This window comes from Kogia breviceps, chromosome 3 (genome assembly GCF_026419965.1).
Source record: "Kogia breviceps isolate mKogBre1 chromosome 3, mKogBre1 haplotype 1, whole genome shotgun sequence".
NCBI classification, from domain to species: domain Eukaryota; kingdom Metazoa; phylum Chordata; class Mammalia; order Artiodactyla; family Physeteridae; genus Kogia; species Kogia breviceps.
Genome location: NC_081312.1, coordinates 169304879 through 169319544, shown reverse-complemented (window position 1 = coordinate 169319544; position 14666 = coordinate 169304879). Strand labels below are relative to the sequence as shown.

Genomic DNA, 14666 nt, shown 5'->3' with positions numbered 1-14666 from the left:
CATATGTGCGTGGGTTTATCTCTGGGCTTTCTATCCTGTTCCATTGATCTATATTTCTGTTTTTGTGCCAATACCATACTGTCTTGATTACTGTAGCTTTGTAGTATAGTCTGAAGTCAGGGAGCCTGATTCCTCCAACTCTGTTTTTCTTTCTGAATATTTCTTTGGCTATTCGGAGTCTTTTGTGTTTCCATACAAATTGTGCAGTCTTTTTGTTCTAGTTCTGTGAAAAATGCCATTGGTAGTTTGATAGAGATTGCATTGAATCTGGAGATTGCTTTGGGTAGTATAGTCATTTTCACAATGTTGATTCTTCAAATTCAAGAACATGGTATATCTCTCCATCTGTTTGTATCATTTTTAATTTCTTTCATCAGTGTCTTATAGGTTTCTGCATACAAGTCTTTTGTCTCCTTAGGTAGGTTTATTCCTAGGTATTTTATTCCTTTTGTTGCAGTGATAAATGGGAGTCTTTCCTTAATTTCCCTTTCAGATCTTTCATCATTAGTGTATAGGAATGCCAGGGATTTCTGTGCATTAATTTTGTATCCTGCTACTCTACCAGATTCATTGATTAGCTTCAGTAGTTTTCTGGTAACATCTTTAGGATTCTCTGTGTATAGTATCATGTCATCTGCAAACAATGACAGTTTTACTTCTTCTTTTCTGATTTGGATTCCTTTTATTTCTTTTTCTTCTCTGATTGCTGTGGCTAAAACTTCCAAAACTATATTGAATAATAGTGGTGAGAGTGGACAACCTTGCCTTGTTCCTGATCTTGGTGGAAATGTCTTTCTTTTTTCTTTTGTATAACTTCTATACATATTTTCTTTGTGGTTACTAAGGGCTTAAGTTATATATATTGTATAGTTATGACATTCTGTTTTAAGCTGACAACTACTTTACTTCACTTGCATACAAGAAATCTTGTCTCTTCCCTCTCCTCCCCACCACATTATATATTCTTGATGTCACTGTTTACTTTGACCTTTATATATTTTTTAATATTCAGTTTTAGTTGTTTCTAATACTTTTCTCTTTTATAGTATATAGCAATATAATATTGTTTTTGTCTCTATATTTCCCTTTATCAACTAGTTTCACACTTTCTTATGCTCTCATATTTCTAATTAGTGTCTTTCATTTCAAGTTGAACTACCTTTAGCATGTCTTATAAAGCAGGTGGTAAAGTTTCTTAGCCTTTGTCTGAGGAAGTCTTTATCTCTCCTTTGATTTTTGTTTTTTTTTAATTGGAGTATAATTGCTTTACATTGTTGTGTTAGTTTCTGCTGTACAAGGAAGTGAATCAGCTATAAGTATACCTATATCCCCTCCCTCTTGGACCTCCCTCCCACTACCCCCATCCCACTCAGTTAGCTTGTCACAGAGTGCCGAGCTGAGCTTCCTGTGCTTTATAGCTTGTTCCCACTAGCTATCTGTTTTATGCATGGTAGTGTATATATGTCAATCCTAATCTCTCAGTTCATTCCACCCTCCCCTTCTCCCACTGTGTCCACATGTCTGTTCTGTATGTCTGTGTCTCTGTTCTTGCCCTGCAAATAGGTTCATCTCTACCACTTTTCTAGATTCCACATATATGTGTTAATATACGATATTTGTTTTTCTCTTTCTGGCTTACTTCACTCTGTATGACAGTCTCGAAGTCCATCCACATCTCTACAAATGACCCAATTTCATTCCTTCTTATGGCTGAGTAATATTCCATTGTATGTATGTACCACATCTTCTTTATCCATTCATCTGTCGTTGGACATTTAGGTTGTTTCTATGTGCTGGCTATTGTAAATAGTGCTGCAATGAACATTGGGGTACATGTGTCCTTTTGAATTATGGCTTTCTCAGGGTATATGCCCAGTAGTGGGATTGCTGGGTCGTATGGTAGTTCTTTTTTTAGGGAACCTCCATACTGTTCTCCACAGTGGCTATATCAATTACATTCCCTTTGTTTACCCACCCTGCCCCTTTTTTCCCCCTTTGTTTTTGAAGGACAATTTTGCCAGAATAGTGTTCTTGGTTGGCAATTCTTTTTCTTTCAATATTTTAAATATATATATATATATCATTCCACTCCTTTTGCCTGGCACGATTTATGATGAAAAATCCTCTGATAGTCTTATTGGAGTGAGTATGGGGTTCCCATCTAAGTAACTAGTTGCTTTTCTCTTGCTGCTTTCAAAACTCTCTTTGTCTTTAACTTTTGAACCATGCTTATATTCTCAGGATAAATCCCATTTTTTGTATATTGATGGATTTAATCTGCTAATATTTTGTTGAGGGTTTTTTACATGTATGTTCACGAGGAATATTGACCTGTAGTTTTCTTATAATAAAAAAGGGGGCATCAGGATAATATTGGCCTCACAAAATGAGTTGGGAAGTATTCTTTCCTCTTCTGTTTTTTGGATGAGATTGTATAGAATTGGTATTTTTTTCCATTAAATGTTTGTATACTGGCCTTCTGTGGAAAACAATATACCACATAATGTGTGGCTTGAACAACAGAAATTTGTTCTCTCTCAGTTCTGGAGGCCAGCATTCCAAGATCAGTGTGCTGCAGGGTTGGGTTCCTCTGAGGTGTCTGTGGCTTGCACATGGCCTCCCTCTTGCTGCCTATTCACAGGGTCCCCGCTCTGTGTGTGAACATCCTTAGTGGCTCTCCATTTGTCCTAATCTCCCCTTCTTATAAGGACACCAGTCAGGTTGGATTAGGACCCACCCTAACAGGCTCATTTTAACTTAATGGCTGCTTTAAAGGCCCTGTCTACAAATACAGTCACATTCTGTGGTACCGGGGTTAGGGCTTCAACATATGAATTTTGGAGGGACACAATTCAGTCCGTAACAGTTTTGTAAAGTTTATCAGTAAATAATCTGTGCCTGGAGTCTTCTTTTGTTGGAAGGTTTTAAACTACTTATTCAATTTCTTTAATAGATAGGACTATTTCGGGTGTCTATTTTTCTTGCGCCACTGTGGCAATGCAGATCTGAGACTGGGGTTGGTGCAGTGCAAGGCTGGGTGAGGAAAGAAAAGAAAAAGAGAAGAAAACCAGGGACTTCCCCCTTACTGTGTAGTACACTGGGGCTCCTTTAGTTGATCTTCTAGACAGAAATAGGAGATTTCTCCTAGAGTTTTTGCTGCATAGTTCAATGATTCTGCCCCCTTTGATTCAGGTCCCATAGCCTCTAGTTGTTTAGTTTTCAGAGTCTTCAGGTAGTTGCTTTGTGTATTATGTGCAGAGATTTTAACACCAGTAGGAATCATAGGCTACATTCAGTTTCCTTCATCTTGACTGCCACTGGAAGTTGATGTTCCTATTTGACTGGGCCCATCAAGAACACCTGGTCAATCTTGCATAGGACATACTGCAGGGAGGAAAAGAACAGTATTTATTTCTTGATGATCAAAAGCAAATAGGAATGGGAAAGAGAATCTGTAGTTTTTAAAGTGAAATTCGAGCCCAAATGGGTCAAGAAAATCATAATTCAGTTCATCCATATCTTCCATAAAGCCCTAGAAGTATTTGACTTAAAATGTCCCTGGAACTTTGCTTAGGCAGTCTAGTTTACCACATTATTTGTTCAAGAACAAAGATATCCCTTAGAGATGGAGGAGTATAACATCAGTTTAACAAGTATTTGTGACTTGTTAAGTGTAAGTTAAGTACTTTTTCTGTGTTTAGTCTTCTTTGATACGTCATCAAAACTCAAAAAGTGATAGTTTCTTGAAAGTTAGTTACAGTGCAGAATCAGAAACCTTATCAATGAACTTTTTGTGTTCCTACATGAAAATCCAATAGTCTTTCTTGCACTTTGAATGGATTTTTTTTACTCCTTGAATGATTTTTGTAACATGATGAATTGACCATGTGAAAAATACTCGTTCAGAGTTATACAGATGTTGAAAACATTGAGACTTTTAATTATACAATATTAAAAAACGCTTTTCATCAGTATCACCATTGATCTCATCAGGAAAGTCTTGAAGCAATGGAAAAATGTCAAGCATGCAGTGGCAAGTTTTCTGAAATTCTCATTTTTGCTTGAAAGCTCAAATGTTATCAGTGGCAACAAATACTGCTAGTTTTCCTTGAGAGGCTTACTTTATCCATTTTCAAGAAAATGTCTATCAAATACTCAAAACTATAGTTTTTCTGTCATTCATCCTTTCAAGTAAACATAGTCTTTCACAAAGAAAGTCACTAGTTCAACTCAGAACTCAGTCACTTAAGTGCTTTTCCTTGAGACAACCACTATACTTTGATAAGCAGCAGAAGTGCTTTTTGTGCTTCTGATTTCTTCAGAATATTAAAAACATGTGTACTCAAGGGTCAGGATTTAATTAATGGTCTTTACTGCTTCATCAAGGACGTTCTTTTTTTTTTTTTTTTAAGACTTTCTGATGTGGACCATTTTTAAAGTCTTTATTGAATTTGTTACAATATTGCTTCTGTTTTATGTTTTGGTTTTTTGGCCCTGAGGCATGTGGGATCTTGGCTCTGTGACCAGGGATCAAATCTTCCCCTGCATTGAAAGGCAAAGTCTTAACCACTGGACTGCCAGGGAAGTCCCATCATCAAGGACATTCTTTTTTTTTTTTTTTTTTAGCGGTACGCAGGCCTCTCACTGTCGCGGCCTCTCCCGTCCTGGAGCACAGGCTCCGGACGCACAGGCTCAGCGTCCATGGCTCACGGGCCCAGCCGCTCCGCGGCATGTGGGATCCTCCTGGACCGGGGCACGAACCTGCGTCCCCTGCATCTGCAGGCTGACTCCCAACCGCTGCGCCACCAGGGAAGCCCCCTCAAGGACATTCTTAAACTGCCTTTTTCTTTTCTGCCCAGACAAGGCACTGAAAATAAAAATGCCTATTAGTGTCATTTGGTCTGCTGCCTTGATTAGCACTGGGCGTCAGCAGTTTTATTCACCTTTGCTTTTGCACCAACAGTGCAAATGTCAGCACAGTGAACAAGACATCTTAGTATTGTTCTGAAAATAGTTTTGATTTCATGGGCTCCCCTGAAAGGATCTCTGGATCCCCCAGGAATCTGCAGACTTTGAGAACCACTGCTCTAGACCAGCTAGGTGAATGGCAAACTAGGAGGTGTTACCTGAGCTGAGTGTGGATGGGGGACATTTCACATTCTGAGCTGGGAAAGGGGGATATGTGACCTCACAAAGGGGCCCAGAATTTTAGAAGGCCTGGAGTCAACATGGAGCTTGGAATGGTTTCAGCATTTCAGCTTGGAATGGGCTTCTAGCAGTGAGAGTAGTGGGAGTTGCATAGACCAGATTGTGGAGGGTGATGGATACCTATGAGGAGAATTCAGGGCCTGGGATTCAGCAGATGTGGATTCTAATATGGTCTGTGCCCACTAACTAATGTTAATCTTGGGCAAATCCATTTACTTTGATGGATCTTTATGCTTAACACGTAATTAATATATGCTCAATAGGTATCTTGTTCATTGAAATTAAATAATGTCACCTCTGGAAAATGAAGGGGTTATATTATTTCTCAGAGTTCTGTAAACACTGAACATGATTCTGTTCTTATCACAGTTGAGTCAGTTGAAACTCAGACAAACTAAGGAATGTGGGTGGACAGTGATGGAGCCGGAAGTGAGATCAGGGTCTCCCAGCTTCAAGTTCATGCTATTTATGTTCTCCATCCTGCCACTTTTGTGTGTGTGTGACACTTATCACAAATACAATGGTTTATGAAAATACTGGTTTACTATTCATGTCCCCCAACCGGGATATAAACTCCTTTTTACTGGTTGTTGTATCCCCAGGACCTAGCATGGTCCCCTCACATGGTAGGCATGGGTACCGAAATACAGAAGAGGCTTGTAAAGTATCACATGAGTGGTGTAGGCAGTAAAAGCTTTAGGAAGTCAGAGAAAGGGGGGATCAGTGGGGCCTTGAGTATCCCAGGAAGATTTCAGAGAAGAGAGGGTGCTTGATCTCGACCTTGTAAGATGATCTGTAATACAGTTGACCCTTGAACGACACAGGTTTGAACTGCACGGGTCCATTTATATGCAGATATTCTTCAGTAGTAAAGACAGTACTGCACGGTCCATGGTTAGTTGAGTCTGAGGATGCAGAGGGCCAACTATGTTATACGTGGGTTAACCCCCGTGTTGTTCAAGGGTCAGCAGTTTACTGTTTTCAAAGTACTTTTTGTGATAGCAAGGGTCATGCTATTTACTTATCCTCTAGTTGAATGGTAGTAACTTTTAGATTGCCATTAATAGGTCATTCATTGGCCAGGTAGAACCAGAACTGTGAAGGAGGTAGGGTGGTGGTCTTTTTAATTCATTCATTTATTTAGACCTTCACTGTACACGTATTTATTGAATACCTGCTATATGTCAGGCACTGGGAATACAAAAGAAAAAAAAAAAAAAAAGAAAAGAGTTCCCTGCCCTCCTAGAGCTTACGCTGTAGTGGGTTGAGGGAGAGATAATCAATACATCAATCAGTACATCAGCCAATAAGAAACATGTCAGTTAATGATGTTTGGCAAAGAATTAAAAGAGGGTGGTAAACGACAAAGAGGAATTAGCAACTACTTTAGGCTGAGGGGGTGACACCTACACTGAAGTCTGAATGACAGGGCCAGCTGTACAAAGGTCAGGCGGCAAAGCATTCCAGGCAGGAGAAGAAGCCAGTGCCGCTGTGCGAGACAGACCCTGCTAAGCATGCTTGAGGGATGGAAAGGTGTGAAGGGAGCACCGCTGATGGGGACAAATGGAACGAGATGAGTTTAGAGAGGTGAGCAGGAGCTGGACCATTTAGAGCTTTCTAAGCGAGGGCAAGAAGTTTAGATCTTTGTGCTTCGGGGGGGGGGGGGGCTGTTGAGCGATGTGCTCTGAGTGATGGAGGCAGGGTCTAGGCGACAGCAGTGGTGCTGGAGAGGAGTGGCTGGATTCAGGATCTGTTTGGAAGTGGGGCTTTCCCTGTGTTCCTCCAGTTGTTCCAGGATCACAGTCTGCTCTTCTATCCCCACTTTTTAAGGCTTTTCCTTTTTCCTCTTCATATGGGGCCTCAGCTCCCCCCCCACCCCGGCAAGGTGTTGGCTAAGTACCATATTTTGGGTTGCAAAAGTTACACTTCATTTTGGGAATATTTGCATCTTAATTTACTACTAATTTGCCCTTTTTTCATTTTTAACAGTTTTTAATGAAAGTTGTATTCAAGATTACTTTATTCCTGCATCTTCTCAATTGTTTCTTCCTTATATTTGCCCTTTTCCTTTCCTACTTGGTGAGATTTGGCTTTACGTTCGAGGATCTCTTTGCAGTCTTCGTCCAGTTTTAGTCTGGTGATAGCCTGATAGCCACCTTGCTGGGGTGAATGCCCACATGGACAGTCGCGCTATTAGCCTGCTCCCGCTGCACTCGTGCAACGTAGATGACATGTTTCTTCCTGTAAACCTGGACTCCTTTGCCAATTTGCTGCCCTCTGTAGAGCCCTCGTACAACATGAACTTCATCACCCTTTCGGATGGGCACGGATCGGACATTGTACTTCTGTCTCAGCTCTTTAGAAACAGGGGAAGACACCATCTTCCTGCGAGTGTGGGAAGGCGCATTGAAATGCCTTTTCCGGTTCTCGCTTGGGTCAGAAGTCACAAAGGGATTGCACTTCACTTTGGCCGCTGGTGCTTCAGCGATGGCCGCAAAAGGGAAGAGAGCAATAATTTGCTCTTTTAAAAACAAAGTTTAAAGTGGCAGTTTGCATCTCGTTAAGGTTTTAGGATGCGTCTTGGTTTCTAACCCTGACTCAGTACCAGTTGTGATTTTGTATATCACTTAGCCACTCTGAACTAAGTTTCCTTATCTGTAAAGTGGATCAGATTATACCTCCTATGCATCATTCATAGCCCTGTACTGTAATAAAAAGCAACTGAGATGATGATTTTAAAAGTACACAGTTGTGGGCTTCCCTGGTGGCGCAGTGGTTGAGAATCCGCCTGCCGGCGCAGGGGACACGGGTTCATGCCCCGGTCCGGGAAGATCCCACATGTCACGGAGTGGCTGGGCCCGTGAGCCATGGCCACTGAGCCTATGCGTCTGGAGCCTGTGCTCCGCAACGGGAGAGGCCACGGCAGTGAGAGGCCCGCATACCACACACACAAAAAATAAATAAATAAATAAATAAAAGTACACAGTTGCGATTATGTGTGAAACGTTGTCTTGGCTTTCATGCCCCTGTGTGTACCCGTTCTCCATCACCTAGCTCGCAAGAGTGAGAATAAAAGATCTTGAGGCAGGCAGGCCTTTATTGCATCAGCAGAGGTCTTTCATACTCCCTACATTCTCAGCATTGTATGGTGTATTATGGAGGATGTGGTAGAGGAAGATGACCTGGTATGTGAACTCAAGCATCTAGTTAGAGGGATACAATTAACCCATGTGGAAAGATGGATACTGCTGCAGGGCCTTATGACCCGGTGGGAAGGATTTGGATAAGTGGAGAGAAGACGAAGTCAGACAGGGAAGAGCATGAATGGAAGCCCAGAGATGAGGATGAGGGTAGGTTAGGATAGCAGAGCTGCATGCGGGGCATTAGAGGACAAGTGAGGACACACAAGTTAGTGGGTCTCCACCGGAAGTTCTTGACTTGTTATCAGGTATATGCAGTTCACACTAAAAGGAGGATTCCTCTGACATGTTGTAGAGGTGATGGTTTGTGGCTGTACTGTGCAGGCTGTCATTTCTTCCTGACTTCTGCCTTCAATTCTGAGCTTTATTGAAACACAGTCATTACTTTTAAGCATTGACTAATACCCCATGTAGTTACTTCAAAAACCCCCACAAACTTCTTAATTTGGAATAAATATAGATCCACTGGCTGTTGCAAAGAAATGGAGAGAAGTCTTTGGTACCCCTCACCCATTCTTCCCAATTGAACATGTTGTATAACTAGTGCAATAGCAAAACCGGGTAATGACATTGGTAAAATGCACAGAGCTGAGTCACCAGTCATACATGATGCACTTGTTCGTGTGTGTGTAGCTTCCTGCTGCTATCAACACAGTCAAGATACAGAACCGTCCCATCACCTCGGGCTCCCTCGTTGTACTCCTTATAGCTACAACTTCTCCATTGTCCATTCCCAACCCCTGGCAGCCACTCATCTGTTCTCTATCTCCAGAATTTTGTTATTTCAAGTGTTACATCAGTAGAACCATACAGTTTAAGGAACTTTCTAAGATTATCTTCTTTCTGTCGGCATAACTTCCCTGAGGTTCATCCAAGTTGTTTTTCTTTTTATTGCTGAGTAATACTCCATGGTATGGTGGACCATCATTTGGTTAACTATTCACTCACTGAAGGACTTTGGTTGGTTTTGAGTTATCAGCTATAATGAAAACAACTGCTCTGAACATTCATGCATAGGTTTTTGAGTGGACAGAAGTTGTCGTTTCTCGGACTTCCCTCGTGGTGCAAGTGGTTAAGAATACACCTGCCAGTGCAGGGGGCACGGGTTCGAGCCCCGGTCCGGGAAGATCCCACGTGCCACAGAGCAACTCAGCCCGTGCGCCACAGCTACTGAAGCCTGCGCGCCTAGAGCCCGTGCTCCACAACAAGAGAAGCCACCTCAGTGAAAAGCCTACGCGCAGCAACAAAGACCCAGTGTAGCCAAAAATAAATAAATAAACTTTTTTAAAAAAAGGGTATGCCATTTAAAAAAAAAAAAAGTTTTCATTTCTCTACAGTAAATGGCCAAGAGTGTCATATGCTGGGTCATCTGATCAGTCCATTTGTAATTTTAAAGGAAACTTGCAAACTGTTTTCTAGAGTGGCTGAATCATTTACATTCCCACCAACAATGTGTGAGTGATCCAGTTTTTTGCATCATTGCTGTTTGCTATTATCACTATTTTTTTTTTTTTTTTTTGCGGTATGCGGGCCTCTCACTGTTGTGGCCTCTCCCGTTGCGGAGCACAGGCTCCGGACACGTAGGCCCAGCGGCCACGGCTCATGGGCCCAGCCGCTCCGCGGCATGTGGGATCCTCCCGGACCAGGGCACGAACCCGTGTCTCCTGCATCGGCAGGCGGACTCTCAACCACTGCGCCACCAGGGAAGCCCGATCACTATTTTTTATTTTATCCATTCTGATAGGTGTGTTCTCATTGTGTTTAAATTTCTTCTTAGGCGTAATTCACACACCATAAAACTCACCCTTTTAAAGTATATAATTCAATGGTTTTTAATATAGTCTCAGGTAGTTGCAACTATCATCATTATCTGTATTTCCAAAGCATTTTCATTCCTCCAAAAAGAGTGACTGGTACCCATTGCCAGTCACGCCCAATTCAGCCCTCTTCCCAGCCCCCGGCAACCACTATCCTCTGTGTCTATGGATTTGCCCATAGAAATGAAATCTTATAATATATGGCCCTTTGTGACTGGCTTCTTTCACTAAGCATAATGTTTCATGGGTTCATCCACGTTGTAATATGAGTCAGCACTTCATCCCTTTGTATGGCTGAATAATATTCTATCATATGATTACCACATTTTGTTTATCCATAAGTTGATGGACATTTGGGTTGTTTCCACTTTTGCCTGTTATGAATAATATTTCTAACAACATTTTTGTACAAGTTTTCATGTGTATGTATGTGTGTTTTCTTTTGGGTCTTTTCCCAAGAATTGAATTGCTGGGTCATATGGTAATTCTATGTTTACCCTTTTGAGGAACTGCCAAACTGATTTCCAAAACAGCCGCGCCATTCTACCTTCTCACCAGCAGTGTATGAGGGTTCCAGTTTCTCTACATCTTTGTCAACACTTATTATTATCTGTCTTATTGATTCTAGCCATCCTGCTGGAAGTGAAGTGGTCTTTCATTGTGGTTTTGATTTTTCATTTCCCTGATGAGTTATGATTTGAGCATCTTCTCGTGTTTATTGGCCATTTGCATAGCTTCTTTGGAGAAATGTCTATTCAAGCTTTTGCCCAGTTTTCCATTGGGTTGTCTTTTTATTGTTGAGTTGTAACAGTTCCTTACGTATTTTAGATACTAGACCCTTATTAGGTATATGATTTGCAAATATTTTCTCCCATTCTGTGGTCTGTCTTGTCACTGTGGTTTAAATTTCTATTTCCATAATGACTGCCAATGTTGGTCATCTTTTCCTCTGCAGGTTTACCATGTGTATGGCCTCTTTGGTGAAATGTCTATTCATATGTTTTGCCCTAATGTCTATTCATATGTTTGTCATTTCCTCTTACTAGAGCTATGGCTGTAGACATTTTCCTTTATAGTATATATGTCTTCAAACTCTTCTTTGCAGTAGCACTAAGATGGATGAGACACAGCTGTTAAGCTGCTCATAGCTATAGATTTTTTAAATTGTGATTTAAAAACACATAACTTGGAATCTACCCTCAACCATTAGGTGTACAGTGCAAATATTAACTGTATACATGTAAGCAGATTTCTAAGACTTCTTCATTTTGCACAAACTGAAACTCTAGACCCATTGAATAGTAACGCCCCATTCCCCACATATCCCTGCCCCTGGCAACTGCCATTCTGCTTTTTGCTTCTGTGAGATTGACTACTTTATACCTTAAATGAGTGGAATCATGCATTATTTGTCATTCTGTGACTGCCTTGTTTTACTTAGCATAGTGTCCTCAAGGTTCATCCGTGTTGTAGTATGTGACCATAGCTGTAGATTTTAAAAAAATTTTATTGAAGTATAGCTGAGTTACAGTGTTGTGTTAATTTCTCCTGTATAGTAAAGTGATTCATTTATGCATATATATACTTTCTTTTTCATATTCTTTTCTGTTATGGTTGATCCCAGGATATTGAATACAGTTCCCTGTGCTGTACAGTAGGACCTTGTTGTTTATCCATTCTATGCATAATAGTTGGCATCTGCTAACCCCAGACTCCCAATCCATCTCTCCACCCCACCCCTTGGCAACCACAAGTCTGTTCTCTATGTCTGTGAGTCTGTTTCTGTTTCATAGATAAGTTCATTTGTGTCATATTTTATTTTTTATTTTATTTTATTATTATTATTATTTTTTGGCCATGCTGTGTGGCCTGTGGGACCTTAGTTCCCCGGCCAGGGATTGAACCTGGGCCCTCGGCAGTGAGCGTGCGGAGTCCTAACCACTGGATTGCCGGGGAATCCCCCATTTGTGTCATATTTTAGATTCCACATATAAGTGATATCGTTTGGTATTTGTCTTTCTCTTTGTGACTTAATTCACTTAGTATGATAATCTCTTGGCCCATCCATGTTGTGGTAAATGGCATTATTTCATTCTTTTTTTTATGGCTGAGTAATATTCCGTTGTATATATACACCACATCTTCTTTGTCCATTCATCTGTTGATGGACATTTAGATTATTTCCACATCTTGACTGTTGTGAATAGAGCTGCCAAGCTGTAGATTTGGATCCATGCTAGGCCAGTGCTCATTTTTATCTCATTGATAACCATGTGATCTCACCATGACTCAGTTTCTCCATCAGCAAAATGGATAACAGTAGGTCATAGTGGTATGGAACTTGGTAACTAAACTAAGAGCTTTGTGAATAATCCATACTCTCATCCTGTGGACCGCCTCACAGATGGCAGTTATGCGTCTTCGCCAAAAAGTCAGAAGTGAGCAGGAGAAGGTTCCCATCCTGGTTTGTTGAAGAGGCTTCACTGAGTGACCTCATTTCTTCATTAATTTTTAGTTTCTTTTCTTGCATAATGTTCACCCTTTAATCCCCAAATCATTCCAGAGTACATCAGCATATATATCCTGAAATTGAAAGGGGAGGATCCAACAAGGGATCTGGTTCTTGTTAAGGGTCTTCTTTGCCCCCAAAGAAGAGGATCTTTAAGCCAACCTCCACCTGGACCCATGAGGCACCCAGTTCTCTGGGAGTTGCTTTGGAAATGTGCTCTGGTACTAGAAGGAAAGGAAATAAAGCATTCCGAGAGTCTTGCAGGCTAGGAAATGGACATTCTGACATCTGTTCCCAAAGTCTACTGCAGTTGCTTTCTTCATTAAATTCTTTCTCAGTGTTTCATTGTTCCCATGTGGACACAGAGGCTGAACGTGTTGCCTGTCCTTGTCCTTTACAAAGCAGCATGAGAGATTTGGAAGAGAGATCTCTGGCCATCAAGCTCTGGTCTTAAATAAGACAGGATGATCATTTATCCCCTTCTTGTCTTGGAAGCAAAAAATTTGCCACCATCTGAGCTCTCCCTGTGGACATATTAGCTCATGCAGACCTCTCTTGGGAAGGGAAAATGTATCTTTGCCTTTATCCTTTTTTCTTCCCCACACCCCCTTCTCCCGGTAGGCCCTTTGCTTCTGCATCATCCTATCCCAGGAGTTGAGTAGCAGCTTCAGCTCTCACCTTCCTCAGCAGGCACTGTGGTTTTGCACACAGCTGGGGGCATTTCTGGGGATAGATCTCAGTGGTTAGAGCAAACACTGCCTGGGAGTCTTGGGCCAGAGGAGATTCCTCTAGTCTCCTCCATACTTCTCTGGTTTTCGCTCACCAGACCCTCAGGGAATGCTGTCAAGCGTCAGTTCCCATGGCTGTTTTTCATCTTTCTTTTAGTTAAATCAGCTGTGAGGCCTGGCAGAGCCATGCTTCCCCTGGGGGCCTAGGCAAACCCAGATGCTGCCAGCCTGTTCTGGGGATCGGTGTCCCCGGAGTGCACTCAAGGCCAGTCCGTTTACTCTGCACAGACACAAGGAGAAGAATGTCAGTGCTAGGAGGGAGCTGAAGAGTCATCTAGTCAACCCCTTAATGCAACATCGCGGAAGAATTTTATGGGAAAACAAAGACCCACCCCACAGCTACAGCTCTTATCATGTGGCCAAGTGATGCTGTTTTGATTTTAAATACGGTAACTGTAATTTCAATGCTAAAACTATTAAAATATTAGTAGAAGCTAGCGTAGGGTTCCAAAAGCGTGTAGCCTCTGTCGTAGCTTTGTAGTAAAGCAAAATGGTCATAAATACAGGTCAAAGGAATATAATAAACCAATGCATATGTGCATAAATACATACATACATACATAACAAGTAAAGGAAGGACATTTTTGCACAGTGTCAGGTGGCAACCCTGTAGGTGCTTTCTAAATCATTTCTATTTGTTTGCTTTGAGAAAAGGGCCCTTTTTTTCATTTCCTTATTCTGTGGCCAGAGAGAAGGGTCGGTTTCTCAGTTTTCTGGGAAATGGTCGTAGTTGCGTCTGGAGACCAGGGTTAGTCTCTATGTGCTGTTTGCCTTTTTGTTTTCATCTCTGGGTTCTCCCTGCAGACCCTGGTTGACCGCCTGCCTGGTGCCCATGGCTCCCACCTTATCTCTTTCTCAGAGTCCCATTCTCCAGACCCCAGAGATTTCTTCTGCCCCAGCTGTCCTTTGCCTGCCTGTGTTGTGTAACCCCAAGGCTCTGCTAGACAGTTGAAGCTGATCTCATAGATTAATTCAGGGTAAAGTGGTAAGGGAGATTAGTGGCATTATTTATTGCCTTCCATAAACATTTACATTTTAAAGCTTTAGATCCTTTAATTCTTAAAAAAAAATGAGTCAAGGGGAGTGGGGAGGAACATGATAGTGGAAGGGGATTAAGAGGTATAAACTACTAGGTATAAAATAA

The 14666-nt window shown here is 41.6% G+C and overlaps 1 protein-coding gene and 1 pseudogene across 1 annotated transcript in view; one reads left to right on the top strand and one right to left on the bottom strand.

Annotated features, from left to right (window-relative positions):
• Positions 1–14666, top strand: part of LOC131752394 (coiled-coil domain-containing protein 3-like) — a 101209-nt gene that overhangs the window by 17992 nt on the left and 68551 nt on the right. The gene's annotated exons all lie outside the window — the stretch shown is intronic.
• Positions 7228–14666, bottom strand: part of LOC136793734 (large ribosomal subunit protein uL24 pseudogene) — a 33215-nt pseudogene continuing 25776 nt past the window's right edge.